The 19,450-nt window shown below is 44.1% G+C and overlaps 1 long non-coding RNA gene across 1 annotated transcript in view; it reads left to right on the top strand.

Moving 5' to 3' along the window:
• Positions 1-4,887, top strand: part of LOC122436921 — an 85,465-nt gene extending 80,578 nt beyond the window's left edge. The window contains exon 6 of the long non-coding RNA XR_006268156.1: positions 4,641-4,887. This is a non-coding gene — a long non-coding RNA (uncharacterized LOC122436921). The remainder of the gene's footprint in view (positions 1-4,640) is intronic.
• The last annotated feature ends 14,563 nt before the right edge of the window (positions 4,888-19,450 follow it).

Raw genomic sequence — 19,450 nt, 5'->3', positions numbered from 1 at the left:
AAGACCAACTCCCAATTTTTTTTCCCCTCTTAAAAGTGGAAGAAAAGATTGCGTGAATTCAGATTTACCATCTTCCAAACAAATTGCCGAGTTTTTTCTCTTTCCAAATATATAAATGGTAGAGTGGACAATTACAAAAGATAGACAAGCAGGGCCAGCCAGGCCTTTGCTGGCAACTTTCATGTAAATTGCTCTGCTCCTCTGCATCTCAGCTCCTTCATTTGCTACGTGGGGAATCGCAGCTACTCCTGTAGGGCAGCTCCTCCTGAAATTGCTCTGCAGCTTCAGAGCCTGAAGCAAACGGGGCTGAGCAGCAGATATAAAAGCATTTTGCAAACTGGAGGGTGGGGAGGTGCTCAGGTAGTGGCTGGTGTAGCCCTGAGGGTGGGGGGCTCCTGTGTAGCTGAGCTGTCCCAGGGCTCAAGGGTGGCAGCAGCTCATTACGTCCCAGAGCTACTGTTTCCAGAGTGTTCCAGAAGGGCCCTGGGCAGCTTCACATGCTTCTTTTAGTTCTGACTTTTGCAATATTTCTTGGTGAAACCAGGATATGCTGCTTATGCTCTGGACTAGAAATAAAATACAAAAGGGTCAGGTTGCCCAGACCCTAAAAAGGAGCAGATGGGCAAGAACACAGTACTCCTTTCCATCTTTCCCAATTCTCCAGGGGAAACCATGGCAGGCAGTGTCCAGACCATGGGTCCCAGACCCCCAGTTTCCCCAGACTCACAGAAGGAAGGATGCTCAGTGACAGGCTCACAGGGGCATCAACAGGCATTGGCGTCTATGGTCCTGGGCTTGAACTCCAGACTGATTATACATCCTGGCTTGCCTTGGCCAATCCTATTCAGGCCTGGTGACTCTGGGTAATGATGATTAGCAATTTCTTTCTTTGTCAAAGGTGTCCCTGTTTGGGTAAGGAATTGCAAGGTCATCCTGTGGATTTATGATCTTTGCTTCAACTTTTTTGAACCTTCTTTTTCACATCTGAAGAACAGAAATCATCCATTACATACTATAGGGTTATTTTGCATAATTCTACATTATTTAAATAATGGTAATCAAATAAGATATAAAGACTAGTATTTTAATGCTAGTAATTTAAGACTTTTAATACATTGCTATGGTTTATGTTCCCATCTTCTCTTCTCTAAAGTATTTGAATAAAATTCTAACTGATCCTGTGAACTCTGGACCAGGTGTTCTCAAACTTTAGGGGCCATCAGAATCCCTTGTAGCACTTATTTATTTATTCATTCAATTGAAGTATAGTTTATTTACAGTGTTTTGGTATATAGCAAAGTGATTCAGTTACACATATATATATAAGTACATTCTTTTTCATCACTGACTCAATGGACATGAGTTTGAGTAAAATCCGGGGGTTGGTGATGAACAGGGAAGCCTGGTGTGCTGCATTCCATGGAGCCGCAAAGAGTTGGACACGACTGAGCCACTGAACTGAACTGATTTTTTTTCAGATTCTTTTCCATTATAGGTTATTACAAGATAATGAATATAGCTCCCTGTACTATACATTAGGTCCTTGTTGTTTATCTATTTTATATAGTAATACAGTAGTGTGTATCTATTAATTTCAAATCCCAAATTTATCTTGCTCCTCGTCTCTTTAGAAATCGTAAGTTTTGTTTTCTATGTCTGTGAGTCTATTTCTGTTTTGCAAATAAGTTCATTTGTATCACTTTTTTAGATTCCACATATAAGGGATTTCATATAATATATTTCTTTCTCTTTCTGAGTTACTTCACTTGGTATGATAATCTCCAGGTCTATCCATGTTGCTGCAAATTGCTTATTTCATTTTTTTTTAAATTTTGAATTTTTTTAATTGAAAGATAATTGCTTTACAGAATCTTGTTGGTTTCTGCCAAACATCGACATGAATCAGCCATAGGTATACATAAGTCACTCTTTTTTATGGCTGAATAATGTTTCATTATGTATTCATACAGCACATCTTCTTTATCCATTCATCTGTCGATGGGTCCCCTGTGTGTGTCTGCTCAGTCACTTCAGTCGTATCTGGCTCTTTGCGACCCCATGGACTGTGGCCCACCCTCGCCCCCAGCTCCTCTCTAGGGCTTACTGAAACAGATGGCTGAACCCCTTCCCAGTGCTTCTAATTCAGAGACTCAGGCAAGGTGGGGGGGGGGGTGCTTCAGATCTGGCGTTTCTAACAAGCTCCCAGGTGCAGTGGATGTTGTTGCTCTGGGGACCATGCTCTGAGAACCACTGATCTAATTTCTATTCTTCCCTTCATTTTCCTGCTCCTGCCATAGCGACCTTCCCAAAACACTAGTCAGATGGCGTGGATCCCACTGCTTCAAACCTTTCAGTGGTTGCCTCGTGCCCTCAAGAAAAAGCCCATCTTAGTGAGCCACTCAAAGCTCTGCCCTCTTCCCTGTGGCCTTGACCTCCCGTTGTGGTGCTTGGCATGCTGGCCTGGGTGGTCTTCCCTCTGAGGGGCAGGCTGCCCTGGGGAAGCTCCCAGGTGCCAGGCAGGGTGCTCTCTGTTTGTGACTTTGGGCAAGTCACTTACTTCTCTCATGTGTATGGAAACTGAACATAGTAGTCGTAGGGAAAGAGCAAATCAGCCAAGATGGCAGTGGTCTGTCTGTCTTACTCCACGTCCTCTTGCTCTCACCCCACATTTTGTAAATGATGACTTTGCATGGTTATGTGACAGCTGAGATGGTTTGCAGCACTATGCATGTGCATCAAGACCTATGTAAGCACCACCTGAAAAGCCCTTGTGGCTGAATCCACTGGAGCAGCCACAAGAGAATACAGCATGCCTGTTGCTGCTGCTGGCTTGTTGCCGTGCCAAGCAGTAGAGAACAAACATGTTTGTAGTTCCCACAACTCCTCAAGTCTTCCTCCAACTTCTTCCTATCTGCTGCCTTGCCCACCCTGGCTTCAGTGATCAGCTAGACAATTGGGATAGTTGTCAGGATACAGGAAGACAGCAGAGTTAAGAATTCTCTCCTTGTCCTGAAGCTGGGAAGGCCAAATGAGCTGTATGGAGGGCACTCAGCTCTGTGGCTTCCCCACGACAAGTCTTCAGGGCCTCCCCCGGCCCACCTGACCTGCCTTCCTGCCCCCTGAGCCCTGTCAGCTGTGGCTGACAGAGTCTCTTAAGTACCACTGGAGAGGCACACCCCAGGCCAGGTCTCTTTCAACAGGGTGGTTAGGGAGGGCTTCCTGGAGGAGATAAAACTTGTATGTCCCTTTCAATATGGCCACTAGATTGCTGTTTTCTGTACCCTATTTTATTTTTTCATGGGCTTTTTTTCCAACTCGTTCTTTCTCGTATACAAATATGAATCGAGCAGCTCCTCCATGTCACACGCTGTGCTGAAGACACAGAGAAGAAGGAGGCTGCAAGCCCTGGAAGGCAGGCCTGTGCTGTGAGACAGCAGGGCAGGGGGACCAGGTGTCGGGCTTTGCAGTGGGCGTACCTGGAATCAAAGCTCCACTGGGCCTTGCCCTGGCTATGTGAGCTTGCACATGTTATGGACCATGCCTAGGCTGTGTCTGTGAAATGGGGCTGAAAGGCCCCAGATCTGAGGCCTGTTGGGAGGAGGGAATGAGACAGCTGACAAAGTGGGGGCAGAGGAGAGGGACTCTTGAGATGTGAGCCTGTTCTCTCCCTGACTGTAGGGAAAGAGGGGGCTCTAGACCTCTTAGCCTGTAATTTGCTGAAGGCCCTAGCAGCCTCTGAAGGTAAAGCTTTGCTCTGCTAGCCACTACCTGCTTCTCATCTCCAAAGCCCAGGTCTAGAACTGTTCCATGAGCTTTCAAGAAGGGTCATAGCCCTCACTGGGGTGAACTGAGGCCCTCTGGGACTGACTCCTAAGGATGTGGAAGCCTGTCCATGGAGAGCACCATCCCCGAGGGCTTTCTCTGCTCTGCGGTGGGTGCCCTGCCATGCACTTGGCACAGACGCCCCTGAGAGAAGCATGAGGAAGCACTGAGGGGTGGTTGTCTATGGGTTCTCTAGAGTTGCCTTACGAAGAGCCACAGGCCGGGTGGCTTCAACAACACATACTTATTTTCTCACACTTTTGGAGGCTGGGAATCTGAGATCAGCAGGGTTGCTTTCTTCTTTCTTTGGCTTGTAGAGGTCTGGCTTCTCCCTGTGTCTTCACATATCTTCCTTCTGTAACCATCAGCGTCCAAATTTCCTCTTCATATCAGGGCATATCAGGGTACGGGTTGAGGGTCCTCCCCAGCTTCATTTTACCTTAATTACCTTAGAGACCTTATCTCCAAACAGTAACATTCTGAAGTACTGGAGGTGGGTGGGGTTAGGACTTGGACACATGAATTCAGCCCATCACAGGTAGCCCGCCCCCAGGGCTGTCCCCAGTGATCCTGCCTCCTCGTTCCATGGCCTGGTGCAGTCCCTTCCCATGCTCTTCGAGAGTTGGCTTGTGTGTGTGGTTGGCCAGCAGTGTGTGCAGATCAGTGGCATCGCTTGTGATGTTGTTGCTGTTCCGTTGCCCTGTCGTGTCTGATCCTTTGTGACCCCATGGACTGCAGCACTATCCCTTGTGATAGGCGGTTCTAGAAGACTGGTTTCCATGTTGGTTGCTCCTGATCTCTCTCTCTCTCTGTCTCAGATCACCTGCCCTGGGGGAAGCCAGCTGCCCTGAGGTGAGGCTGATGTTGTGGGGAACTGAGGCCTCTTGCTGACAGCCACGAGTGAGCCATTGTCAAAGCAGATCCTCCAGCTGCAGTCAAACATTTGGAAAAACAACCTCATCAGGAGAGTGAAAAGGCTGGCTTAAAACTCAACATTCAAAAAACTAAGATCATGGCATCTGGTCCCATCGCTTCATAGCAAATAGATGGGGAAACAATGGAAACAGCAACAGATGTTATTTTCTTGGGCTCTAAAGTCACTGCGGACGGTGATTGCAGCCACAAAATTAAAAGACGCTTGCTTCTTGGGAGGAAAGCTATGACAAACTTAAGAGTATTAAAAAACAGAGACATCACTTTGCTGACAAAGGTCTGTATAGTCAAAGCTGTGGTTTTTCCGGTAGTCATGTATGGATGTTAGAGTTGGACCATAAAGAAGGCTGAGTGCCGAGGAATTGATGCTTTCAAATTGTGGTGCTGGAGAAAACTCTTGAGAGTCCCTTGGACTGCAAGGAGATCAAACCAGTAAATCCTAAAGAAAATCAACCCTGGATATTCATTGGAAGGACTGATGCAGAAGCTGAAGCTCCAATACTTTGGCCACCTGATGCGAAGAGCCAACTCACTGGAAAAGACACTGATGCTGGGAAAGATCCAGGGCAGGAGGAAAAGGGGTCGACAGAGCATAATATGGTTGGATGACATCACCAACTCAATGGACACGAGTTTGAGCAAACTCCAAGAGATAGTGAAGGACAAGGAAGCCTGGTGTGCTGCAGTCCATAGGGTTTCAAAGAGTCAGACACAACTTAGCAACTGAACACCAGAACAACAACCTCGGGAGAGGTCTTGAGCCAGAACCATGCAACCTCACTGTTCCTGGATTCCACACACTCAGAATCTAGGTGACCTAATACACGCTTATTGTTCAAAGTTGCTAAATTTCAGGGTAATCTGTTACTCAGCCGTCGATAACTAATCCACAAAGCTTGAAAAAATTAAGGGCACGCGGACTGTGAGTGCAGTCAGGAACTGGATTCTTGACTGTCTGGCTCTCCAATCAGATCAGTGCCCTTTTCACCACAACCTGTTACCAGAGCCAAGATTAACTTTGCATAGAGATGGTAGCTGTGAAGAATGCAGGAAGAAGCAAAAAAAGAGGAGGAAGAGAGAGAGAAGATTGTTAATAACCAGTTGGGGAGAGGCTGACAGATACAGCTAAAACCACAAATCAGACAGGCAAAAATAAGGAGGCTAAGGCCACACCAGTCTGTGGCTCCAGGGCAGTAGCTGCTCCCCTGCTGCCTAGGTCTGATGTGTGACCAGAGGAACAGAGATATCTATAGGACCATGACCAGCCCGTGGGCTGTAGGCATCCCCAGAAAGCCTGGGATAATCTACAATCACTCTAGTCTATCAGATCAAAGGCCTGTCCTTTTTTATTCAGAGCTTTGCAGCACCCAAGGCCTGGCTAGGAGGTAAGTCATAATAAACATTTGTTCATTGCCTACTGGGTGCCAGGCATTGAGTTAGATGTTTGATTTAATTTTTTACTAGAAAGACACCTGATCAGAGCATAATTCTATACTCATTTTACAGACAAAGGAGATCAAATTCAGAGAGCTGAGACACTGGGTAATGTTTCTTTCCCAGCTAGTGAGTAAAGACTTGAATTCAATTCTACTTCATTCCGTTTGCTCCACTTCACCAAGCTCTCAGGTATTGTCTCTCCACCAACCTATATTAATGTATAAGGAAGTAGATTGCAAAGAGATTTATTTAAACCTCACACTGATTATATTTACTTCCTACCTTGGGACAGAGGGAAGCACAAAAGGTTTGAGAGCTGAGAACTAGGCTTAGCCTACCCTGGGCACTCAAGAAAGGCCTCCTGGAGATGGGGGTGCTTAAACTGAGTCCTGACAGAGAGGTTGAAGTTAGACAAAGGGAAAGAGTGGAATGTGTCTTAGGCTTATGTGAAAACCAGCCAGGTATTCTTGGGAGCCTGGATCTTCAAAGTGTGGCCCTGGACCAGCCTGGAGGCCCAGCATCACCCAGCAGTTTGTTAGAAATACAGAATCTCAGATTCTAACCCAGACCCATAGAATCAGAATCTGAATTTTAACAATAAACTGGGCCATTTATATGCACTTTTAAGTTTAGGAGATGCTACTGAATAGGGAGTTAACATGTGTAAAAACTACATAAGATAAGGTGAGTAAGGTAAGGCAAGGCAAACTTCCTCAGACACATGAGTAGGTGCAGTGAGGGTGGGACAGAGGTGCAATAGGGGTGTTAGGCATGAGGCTGAGCCACGGGCCCAAGTCAGAAGTGTTTTCAGGCTTGGGGAAGTGTGGTCATATCTGATTATTTAAAAGAAGACAAATATCTGGATACTGATGAAAAATATGCTGATTTTTAAATGTTGTCAACTTAAAAATTAAAAGTATTTTAATGGTTCAAAAAAAAATGATACTTTTAGGCTGTTAGTTGGTAGCTTCCTGCTTCTAATTCTGAGCATAGAGTCTGTATCTTCATAAGTGATATTGAATGAATGAATGAGTGAGTGAATGAATGAGGTGGAAAAGATTTGACTATTTCCCCAATGCCTGCAGAGGTAGCTAAGTATTCCTCTTCACAAAGTTTTCCAACCTTGGCCTTAGTTTTCCCACCAAGGTTCCAGTTGATGATTTCTAAGGACCCTTCCAAATCTGACCTTTGGTTCTCCTAGTCGGGAAGATCCCCTGGAGAAGGAAATGGCAACCCAGTCCAGTATTCTTGCCTGGAGAATCCCATGGACAGAGGTGCCTGACAGGCTGCAGTCCATGGGATTGCAAGAGTTGGACACGACTTAGCGACTAAAGCACCACCATCACTTGTAGGAGAATGAATTTCCTGTTCTGAGAGGCAGAATCAGAGGCGCTGATGCAAGGCAGCTGCTGCGTGTCAGCTCTTGGGTTTTTGGAGAATTCAGGGTTGTTTATGGGTGGTGTGTTTTCTGCTTTGCAATGGGGACTGAGCGTTCCACCAGATGAGAGGAAATGTCTCCTGATGCAGTTTTTTTTTCTTCTGGGGTAAAGCCTTGTAAAAAGAAGGTCCCCTCTAGACATGGAGGGAGATGAAAAGAGAGGCAGGGCCAAGCCTCGGGCCATTGGCAGGGTCTTCCTGCTCCTCTGCCTTCCATGCTCTTCTGAGTCTGGCTTCCCCTTTCCCTGCCACCGTCCTGGCTCAGACCACCCTTGACACACTTTCTAAGGTTTTCAAAGCCCTCCTCTTCTTGATGCTCTCATCCCTGCCTCTGCTGCACAGAAGAACCCTGTCCCCATCTTACCCTTTCTCTAGAGGACAGTATTTAAATTGGAGCCTGATATTGTGTTAACCAATGAGCTCATATAGGAACTCATGATCCCATCTGAGAAGCTGTCGGCCAAGCTCCCCAACAAGAGATGATGGGGCAGATGGAATAGGAGCAGGATTTGGCACTTCACAGACTTGGGTTCAAAGCTCAACAGTGCCATTCACTCGTTTGTTGTTCTTGGTTGAGACTTCAATCTCTGTAGGCCTCAGTTTTCTCATCTGTAAGAACAAGGTAATAATACAGCCCTTATAAATGTGTTGTAAAGATTTTTTAAAAAGTAAATAATATTTCTGAGCAGTTACTATATGTAAAACACTATGAAAAGGACTTCATTGTATTATTGTATTTAATTCTCACAACAATCCTATGAGCGAGGTACTATCATTACGTCCATTGTACAAATGGGAAGACTGAGATACAGTAAAGTTAAGCAAATTGTCTCACATGTAGTAAATGGCAGACTCTGAATCTAGTGCAGGATGTTTTGATCCCAGAGCCTCACACAGGACCACTGACTTGGATAAACCTAAGAAAATGTCTCAGACATGGCGACTACCCTCATTTGGCCTTAGTAGGAGGTTTAATGAACCAGACAGGCATTACGTGGCCAAATTCAAGTTTACTGAAATAATTTTTGTAAAGGGTTTTCAAATGGATTTTCACTGACATTATCTTTCATTTCTTAGCAACTCTGAGGGGTTGGTATTACTCTATTTTTTCAGATGAAGCAACTAAGGCTCAGAGATCTAGCTAAGCCAAAACTCAAATCCATTTTTCCTAACCCAAAATGTAAGCTTGTTCTTATTCATCCTGGTATTTGTCACTGTTAAGAAGTGAAAGGGGACTTCTCTGGTGGTCCAGTGGTTAAGACTTCACCTTCCATTGCAGGAGTTGTGGGTTCAATCCCTCGTCAGGGAACTAAGATCCCACATGCCTTGTGACCAAAAAAAAAAAACCCCCCAAAACATAAAATAGAAACAATATTATAACAAATTCAATAAAAACCTTAAAAATGGTCCACATTAAAAAAAAACTTAAAAAGAAACTAATAAATTATATTATTCATTAATCATATTAGTAATTCAGTGAACACAGGGACACAACACAAGTTGATCTTGATGACAGGAGGGAAATGTACAATACAAGCTGGGCTTGGACCACTGGTTGCTGTCTCACTGCGAAGACCCAGGCAGAGGGGTGGTAAGGAAGAGGGGTTGAATCACTGATGCTGAGTTGGGTGTTCCCAAGGATCAGAGGGGAGTTTGAAATGTAGACTTTGCCAATTTCCTTACTTCGGATTCTTAGGTGTACTTATGCCTTGGCTGTGGTGGAGGCAAAGATAGGAGTACTTAGGACATAAGGCAAACACTTTTCTAGGCAGGTCACAGGGTTAAACTGAGGTTAAAAGCATCTGCCTGTTGGGTCTAGATTTTGCAGCATGCTTTTTACCTTAAACATTTCTACTCTAGCCTCATTGATAGAATTCTCTGTTCCTCACCACCTTAAATAGTCTAGTCTATGTTCTTTCTTACCTCTGGGCTTTTGCACATGCTATTTCTTTAGCTGGTGACAGGAAGAGTATGCAGGATGGGCAGAAGGGCAGAGAGAGGTGAATGCTGTTTTGGGAAAACTTCCAAAGGTGCTGGGTTGAATTGTTGTTATTGTGTAGTCACTAAGTTGTGTCTGACTCTCTTGTGACCCCATGGACCATAGCCTGCCAGACTCCTCTGTCCATGAAATTCTCCAGACAAGAATAGTGGAGTGGATAGCCATTCCCTTTTCCAGCAGATCGTCCTGACCCAGGGGTCAAACCCAAGTCTCTTGCATTGGCAGGCAGATTCTTTACCACTGAGCCACCAAGGAAGCGTGCTGGGTTGAATAGTTACAGCTTAATGATCTGTTACTTATTAGCTATATGACATTGGACAAACTTCTTAACTTCTCTTTGACTCATTTTAATAATTTGTAAAATAGGGATGAAAATAATAACTCAAAAATTTGACGTGATTAACAAATGAAATCCTAACTGGCTGCTGCAGGACAAGAGAAGATAATGCGCATGTAACGTTTAGCGCTATGTCCTGCAGCTAGTTGGACTTCAGGAATGGTGAGCTCTTCTATTATTAGTCTTTTGGAAGGTGTTCCTTGATGCCCTTTTCCCCCACCAGATTCATGTGTCTGTGCTGTGTGTTCTCTGAGTACCTATTAAAATTCTGATTCTGTAGTTTTGGAGTGGGGTTAGATATGCCAGTCCCTATTCAGCAGGCATTCCAGGTGTTTAGTCTCAATTAATCTCATTGTCTCAGTTGGTATTTCTTAATCCTTGCCCATAAAATATGAGGCATTTTTGCTAGAGCCTGAACTCTGTGATGATGGGAGCTGTATCTGTATTGTGCATTGTTGAATTTCCAACCCTTCAGCACAGGCCCAGGATAGAGAAGATAACCCTGGAGGCTGAATGCAAGCATGGATGGCTTGCTGACGCTTGCCTCTGAGGTGCTTTATGGCAGAAAGAATTCAGGATATATAATTGGTCTTCCTTTCCTGATATCACTGTTACTAGTTAATTATATTCATCTGTCCCTGCTCCCATTAAGTTTCTGTCTCCTTGTTGATGCTGACCGATAAAGGGTGATGCAGTATAATGAGTAACAGCATGAATTCTGGAGCCAGCAAACCCCAGTTTACCCTTATATAAATGGAAATATCAATAACCATAGCTTTGTAAATTATACAGGGGTGTGGGCTTGTGAGGGCTGGTCTCTGAATGGATGGTTTCTGAGTAAACTGTGGAGAAATTCTGAGGCACATTTGCCTTTATCAAGTGTCTCCAAGCTGTCAAGACCTCTAGGTGAAGTAAGATTTAGGGAACATGGCGCCTTTGAATTCTGCTTCTCTGTCAAGATCTTGCAGGGCCCAGCTCTATGATGGCCAGTATGGGCCCTTCCAGGAGTCTCCCAGGCCAGAGTGGCAGGATCAGAGACCGATGGTGTGCAGGCGCTGGGGCTTAGACAGATGCATGTAAAACCAAGCATGTGGCCCACCCTCTGTTCTACAAGGATTAAGTCACTGATCCCTGATGTCGCTGACTGACAATGCACCCGAGAGGCATTCAGGATGAAGAATAGGGTAAGGTGTTCTGTGCTCTGGAAAAACGAGACCTTGTAAGTATTTAAATTTATCTTAGGAGAAAGGTTTTGTGAGTCCAGATTCTTGCTTCTTCCCATACATCAAAAAGCACTAAAATGGTTAACTGAGATACCAGTCCCTCTTCCTTCACTGAGATGTATGCTTGATTGCACGTACTATCTTGCCAGAATCATACACACACTGGCCTCTCCCTCTGCCTCTTTAGAGCAGCCCCCCCAGAGGTACTGAAAGGCTATTTCCCAGGCTATAGTCCTCATTAAGACCCTGAATTAAACTCAACTCACAGTTCTTATGTTGGATGTTTTTCTTTCAGTTGAAAGGGGTTATCCCCTATGCAACAGCACTGAGCTTTCCCTAGCAGCTCCCCAAGAAAGACCCTCACATCCCACAGGACCTGAGTCTATTGAAAAGTGAGAATCCCAGCTTCATTGCCATCTAGGTACCACACTGGCTGGCCTGGAGGCCTCTCATCCACACCTTACCTGCTGTGGCCTGGATCCTGTTTATGGCTTCACCTTCACATTTCAGGCACTTAACTGTAACCAGGCTTCTACTCTGAGCTGCACGGTGGGTAGAAGACTGGCTGAGGACTCCTAACTGGTACCATGTGTTTGAAAGGCAAGGAAGGTCCTGGATGAGGGACCTGGAGGCCCACATGGGCTGAGTTGTTAAGTCCTGAGAGCATCACAAGAAGCCACCAGGACCTGGAGCTCTGTAGGAGGCCATGCTCGGTGTGGATTGTGAGGGGCTTTCCCTGGGTTGGTTTCTGAGTGAACTGTAGGAAAATCTTGAAGCAGGATACTGAGGCTTGAAGAGAGTAGTGACTTACTTGTAGCTCCACTGTGAATCAGTCAACACCTGAGCTAACACTTCAATTCATGGCTCCTGATTCCCTGCCAGGGCTGTTTGCACATCCCCACAGTGTATCCCCTTTCCTTCAAGGCATCGTATTGTCCTCATCAGTAAAATGGGTTTACTTCTAAGGTTGCCTCTCAGATGCATGTGAGATTCAGCCTGGCTTTCGGAGATGCTGCCAAGCTCCCCTCAAGGCCTGGCCCAGGAGACTCGCTCAGAAACTGGACAGAAACTCGGTTCCTTCTCTTCCTCTGGCTTGTGTGTGACTAGAGGCCTGTTCTTTAACCACCTGGTTCTCAGAGTTTCCAAATGCAGCGGGAAATGGAATTTCTGCTCTTATGGAATTCAGAGAGCCGTGGTGTGACCAGAGCCGGAAGAACCTAGTGAGAGTCTACAGGTTTGTGGGGCAGCAGATCTGGTGAGTGAGCTCCTTTGCTCTGGGACAGGGTGACCCTGAACAGGGCTCTGAGGGCCAGTTACTTAAATCTCAGTTTATATTTCTGTGGAATGGAGGTATGGAGTCTGTTCTTGACTGGGTTGAAAGGATCAAGCAAGGTCATGGATTTGTAAATGTTCTGTAAAATAGACATTGTTCTGAGAGGTTATTTATGAATAAAGTTGTTGTTGGCAAACAGTAAGGATCTTAATTTTTATAAGTGTAACTTATTTTGTACCTCTCATGTTCTAGGTGTTTTATTAGACACACTGTATTTATTTTTCACTAAACCTTAGAATAATGCTGTGACTCAAGGTGGCAAAGAGCTTCTGTATATTAACTCTTAAATCTTTAAAATAATCTTTATATTAGCTCTAAAATCTTCTTCTTCTTCTTGCCATTCAGTTGCTGAGTCATGTCCCACTCTTTGTGACCCCATAGACTGCAGCACACTAGGTTTCCCTCTTTCACTGTCTCCCAGAGTTTGCTCAGATTCATGTACATTGAGTTGGTGATGCTATCTAATCATCTCATCCTCTGCCGCCCTCTTCTCCTCTTGTCTTCAATCAGGTGGCCAAAGTATTGGAGCTTCAGCATCAGTCCTTCTAAAATGAATATTTAGGGTTGGATTCCTTTAGGATTGATTGGGTTGATCTCCTTGCAATCCAAGGGACTCTCTAGAATCTTTTCCAGCACCACCATTCTTATTATACAGATGGGAAAACTGAGGCTCAGAAAATGAAGTGGTCTGCCCAAGGTCCATGAAGATGTGGCTGAGCTGGGACTGAAAGTCCTTCTGACTCTAAGCTGACACTCTCCATCAGTCTGCATTCTTCATGAGAATCTCCGTCAGTGGTCAAATTCCACCATTCTGGGAGTGAGGGTAAGCTACTTGATAGCAGTTCCAGAGCACACATTTTAGTTCTGACCATTGGATACTCCAGAAACCATGAAAGGCTGAATCCAAATCATTTCAGTTCAGCCAGTGCCACTCTTCTGCCTTGAAGTGTTTTCTAGTTGAGGGTATAAGACAAGGGCTGAGCTGGTGTGGTGTAGATGATCAGGTTGCATTCCAGTGGGAGGCTGGGTCCTGGGCCCTGGCCTCACAGGGATGGTTTCACACTGTTCAATCTGTGAGGCTCTCAGCTCTCTGGGCACGTCTAGATGTCAAAGGAGAGGACTGAAATGTAAGTTCTAGGCTGGGAGTTGAGTTCAAGCCAAATGTGAAGGTTGAGCTCCGTTAAGCACTGGATGTCCAGAAGTTCAAGGGGAAGACAGGCACAGTGTAGAAACAAGGAGCTGGGAGGAAGCTGGTTTCAGGCACTTCATTCACAGCTCTTCTGTGCCCCGCTAGCTGCATACTTCCTGGGCACCGCTGTCTGCTGGCCATGCAAGGCCCTTGACATAAGCTTGTGGAGCTTAGAAGAGCTCACCCCCCTAAATTGGCATACAACTCCATCCTCCAGACACTCATCACACTAACCTGAAACCATCTCTCTGGGGAGAAAGGCTGTGTCTCCTCCTTGAGTACCTGCAGCCCACCTCTGAGTTATGAAACACAACACAAAAGGCCCTCTGTGAAGTTTTATTATATTTATTTTTAAACATGAATATTTTAATCAAATTATTTCTAATAAAGAAAAAAGGGAAACCTAATGTTCATTAATAAGAGAACGAACATTGAGAATGTTCTAAAGAGCATTTAGAATGCTCTTATTAATGAAATACTATGAAGCAGAAGAAAAAACAATGAACAGGCTAGAAGTATTCATAAGGATAAATCTCATAGATAAAATATTATATGAAAAAAGCAAGTTGCAAAAGAATAAATGCAATATAATAACATTTGAATGTAGCTTAAAATGTGCAAAATAAAACATATTTAGAGATGTTCACCTCTTTCTCATGGTTTTCCTTGATGGTTATCTAAGAAGGTAGGCCTTTGAATGCAGGTCTGTACCAACTCCCTTTCTGCCCTGCAGCTTCATGGCTGTGTGTGCTTGGGGAGCTTCCTCTCTGGGCTCTACTTTTCCAGTTGATGATAAAGCAGGCAGAATAACACAGAGGCAGCCACGGAGCTCTGAAAGTCCTCAGCCACAGCCCATCCAGGACCTGCCACAGTCTTTGACCCAAGGCCAGTGACTGAGTACCTGGTGCCTTTCCTCCCAGCATGGGAGTCCTCCAGGGGGCTGTCTTTGCTGCGAGGGTCCTGTTGGGTTGGGAGCCAGTGGTCAGTTCTGTGCTGCTATTAGGGTCACTCTCTGCGAATCCCACTTCCTCCCTGCTTTCTTTTTCCTGGTGTCAGATTCTTACCTGTCTTTTGGACTTTCCCCACTCAATCCTGCCTTCTCCCACTTTTACAGACACTACTCCCAATCTACCCCTCGTATCTCTACCTATTCTCAGTGTCTGCTTCCTGGAGGATCTAACAGACTCACATACCTACATAATAAGGGCACAGGATACAGTAGATGTAATTGTAACAGTCATCAAAGCTGATATTATTATTACTATTATTATTATTTCCCCTGATTAAGAAAAACCTGCAGCCCGTCTGATCAGGCGAACCTAGAGTGACAAGTACAAAGAATGTCAGTCCTCAGTCTGACCAGCAATTATCAGACAGAACAAATTCTCTGCATAGCTACAATGTACTGCAGATCATGGCTTGGGGCTGGAGAGCGGGGGCTGCTGAATCTCAAAGATCTTAGTTTTACAAATGCTCATATCCATTTCAATTGTTCTGCTCACAAAGGGTACAGGCACACACTTAGAGTGTGCAAAGCAGCTCAGGTTTCCTGAGGAATAAACGAATTTTAAAAAGAGGAATATTTCATACTTGACATGCTCGACACTTCCTTCCTGATGCCTAGTGGAGGGTGTCTTGGACAATCATTATACTTGTCAGGACTGGAAGACAATCAAATGCGAGCTGTGCTGCTCTGAGATTTAAGACCCTGTGGGATATTTTGCATACTGGTTATATTGCCACCTTTGGTGTTTTCACATTTATTGTCCCACCAGGGCCATAAAAATGTCCTGCCTTTTATAGAGTGTGCAGATTCAGAGATCCCCTCTGACCCCCCTGGCCAACCCACCAGGGTTGGAAAGTTCTTGCTTTGTAACTGAAATGCTACCCTGCAATTAAATTGTCAGGCCTGGGCACCAGCATGTTAGAAGAGGGCTCCCTGCTCACCGCCCACAATCCAATTAAGTTTACTGAGAGACCTTGACATCAGGGAGCCCACTAGCTCCTAAGACAACCCGTTTCATTCCTTTGTGTGTGTTAGTTCCATTTGACCATCTGACCCAATTTGCCTTGCATTGTCCTTATTTGCCTATTATTGCAGTATAAATATTACTAGTACCTCTGTTCCCTCTTAGATATGGACTAGAATCTTTAACAAAGTATAGGCACTCATATCCACCCAGCATTCCACCGTTAACATACAAAATGGTGAAAGTTTGGAGTCATGAAGCAGATACAAGTTTATAGGAATGAGACTGCTTTAATTTATTCCTAATTATTTATTGCATGGTTCTGTAATGCTGCTATATAGGGTCCTCCAGTGAGTTTCATGAAGTCAAAAGAGCCGCCATCTTGAATTTGATGAAGTACAGTCTTGCTTGAAGTCAAGGGTATGGCATGAATAACCACTTAGGGCTCTTTTGAGTTCCGTGAATGCATGAAATAGATCAGTGGGTGCTGATAAACTGCCAGAGTAATTAGTTTTTGAGATTAAATGAATGTGATGGTGACAATTAAAATGATAAAAAGTCAATGCATGATAGTTATACTGTAGGCTAGGCATTGTTCTAAGTATTTTATACTTAAATATTTAACTGATTTAGTCTTTACAACAACCTTATAAAACAGATACTATTATTATTACCATTTTACAGATAAAGAAATCAAAGCACAAAGAGGTTCAATAGCTTCCCAGAGTCATAAAATTTTTAATATTGGAGTATAAAGCCTTGCTTTGTATCCTATTGTTTTGACAGGAAATGCTGGAACGATACAGGCAGGGTCTGCAGTCCTTGGGCTTTCCCTCTTGTTAACTTGGCCATCCTAGCTCCCTTTAGTCAGAGTGCACATGTAATTTATCATCTAAACTAGGACAGTTTGGGGAATGGAAAGGAGTGTTAATAGCTATGCTGGAACAATAGGTGCAAATGGATTGGCAATGTCGACAACCCAGGTCTTTTGACCACCATACACTTGAAATCTGGCTTGAACTCTAGCTTTAATCTACTCTAACAACAAAATTTTAAGAGAAGGAGTTATACATGTCATCTGGGAATAACATGGATACATGTGAAACCAGAGGAAGAATTGTCTTAGAAAATAGTTTTGAAGAAGAATAAGGACTTCTCCCTCTTTCCAAGTTAACACATTAGCCTGCCATGGTTTCATGGATGTCATGGAAAACTGGTGGCCTCTGGGCTGGAGACAAAGAACTTTATTACTCATGGCATAGTGAGCAGCACAAGCTTGCTTATGTGATATTCTCTTGTCCCTCAAGTCCCGAGGTGAAGTGGGGGGGGCGGTGATGCCACGTGGCCCAGACAGGTGCTGCATGGAGACTGAGTTTGCTTCAGGACTGATGAAACTTGAGTTTAGGGAAACAAATCTTTTAGAATGGCGGCATGCAAATCCACATGACCTTTGCCCTGGGCGAAGACATTGCTTTTATTCTCTGGGGGCAAATAAATCTGCCTTTTGCTCCTGAGGGAGACTCTAGTTTCCAAGTCTGTTTGTTCTACAAACATCTTTGAAAAGATAGTTGGTGCCTTGGGACTTCCCTGGTGGTCCAGTGGCTAAGATGTGGTGTTTCCAGGGCAGATGGTGTGGGTTCGATCCCTGGTGCAGAAAGTTCTGCCTGCTGCATGGTTCAGCGATAAAAAAAAAAAAGAAAAGAAAAAAAATTGGGTGCCTCTGCTTACGGGATATGCAGAAACATTAGGGACCCATGGAGGACTGTTTCCCAACACCACTGAGTGTCACAGCCTCAGAAATCTCTGCAGTGCCTTGGCTGGGATTTCTGTACCCAGTAGGGAATGGGCAGATGACTTCCAGGCTTCCTACCAAGTCAGGGATTCCATGAGATTCTGGTTCTCTTCCTCTGGTTTTAGGAAGGTCTGAGGTCAAGACAGGGGAAATGATGAGAAAAAATGACAGAGAAGTGCACAGTTGTTCTTTTTCCACTTGTTTCTTTTTTCTCTTTAAGACTGAACATTTTTTGGCAAACTGCTGTAACATTAATACTCTGCACAGTGGATGTTTTCTGTCAGAAATTCTACAGATGATTAATGTGAGGAGGGTAGACACTTGTTAGAATTATTATTTATAAATACAGTAAACATGCGTTTCCAACTATCAAAGTAATTTGCCATGATGATTCTAAAATATTTCAAAAATCAAGGCAAAGTAAAATAATCACCCCATGGTGGCTCAGATGGTAAAGAATCTGCCTGCAATGGTGGGAGACCTGGGTTTGATCCCTGGGTTGGGAAGAGCCCCTGGAGTGGGGCATGGCAAACTACTCCTGTATTCTTGCCTGGAGAATTTCGTGGACAGAGGAGCCTGGCAGGCTATAGTCTATGGGGTCACAAAGAGTCAGACACAACTGAATGACTAAGACAATGTTACCTCATGGCAACCACTGGTAAAATTTTGGTTTATAGTTTTTCAGGGTGTGTGTGTTTATATACATATAACCATAATTGTCATTGTAAAAACACAAATGTCAAACTCATTATTATTTTCATTGCTTTGGATACCATAGGTAGTTGTCATAAACATAATTTTCAGAAGTTGGATAATATTACATTAAATGCAAACCTTTATTTACTGCTCTGCTGTTTGATCTTAAGTCTAATGTATAAGATCATTGGCTCTGGGATGTCTTATATCACCACCACTTCTAATTTTACAAAGTTGGATTAGCTAATTACCTCTCTGAGCCCCAATCCCTGCAACTGTAAAATGGGGACAATCATAGCCTTTTCATAGAGTTGATAGTGAAAACTAATGAGATTGAAATCATATTTATTAGTCCTTTAGCACAGTGCTTGATATGCTAACCTAAATGAAAAGTATTTAACACATGCTTATAATTATTATTACTATATGTAATTCTTCTCCATTATAAACCATGGTTCAGCAAACATCGTGTGTGATTTTCCAAGACTTAGGATGATTTCTTCAGAACAGATTCCCAGAAGTGCAATGACTGGGTTAGACATTTATGACTCTAGATTCGTGTTTGGAAGGTGACCATTCAATAATTGATCCCAGGTGGAGTGTGAGCTCTGTGGTGAGTGTGAGCTCTGTGGTCAGTGTGAAGGCAGAATAAATCCATGAATGAATGTTTTAATGTCATATAGGTCTTGTGGATGCACAGACAGCATAATTAACCACTTTGCCTCTTGACTCTGAATCACCAGTGGAATGATGGACTCTCTAGGGGGCTCACAACTGCTGCCTCAATGGCCAAATGGCCAAATTTTGCTTCCAAATGTGTCATGTTTTGTTGGCAAACTGTATAACAATGAAGTTTGAATGTCTTTCTTTGGACACAGGCTCTTCCTTTCTGTTTTATTCTGTGATATGGCTTTATGCAGTGGGGTGGTCCATGAGCCCCTGTGTCCTACAGAGCAAGCGCTGTATCTTATTGCCCAAGATGTTCCAGGGCTCATCCTGGAGCCTGGCATAGCAGAGGGTTTCTAAATATGGGCTGGCTGAAGGATCTTGGAGAAAGTGGCCCTGCTATACATGCACACAACTTCCTGCCTCACTCTGAGGACCATGGTCAGGCAGTTTTTTTCTTTCCAAGTCTCAGTTTTCTCATCTATAAAATAAAAGACTTTAACCAGATGACCTAAAATATTTCCTCTGGTTTAAAAGTCTATGTGCCTGTTACATAATTATAATGATGAGTTCCTACTTTGTGCCAGGAGTTAAGAAACTTTATTGTTCCTTTAAG

This window comes from Cervus canadensis, chromosome 2 (genome assembly GCF_019320065.1).
Source record: "Cervus canadensis isolate Bull #8, Minnesota chromosome 2, ASM1932006v1, whole genome shotgun sequence".
NCBI classification, from domain to species: Eukaryota; Metazoa; Chordata; class Mammalia; order Artiodactyla; family Cervidae; genus Cervus; species Cervus canadensis.
The sequence above is the reverse complement of the archived record's forward strand: the minus strand, read 5'-3'. Positions and strand labels throughout refer to the sequence as shown.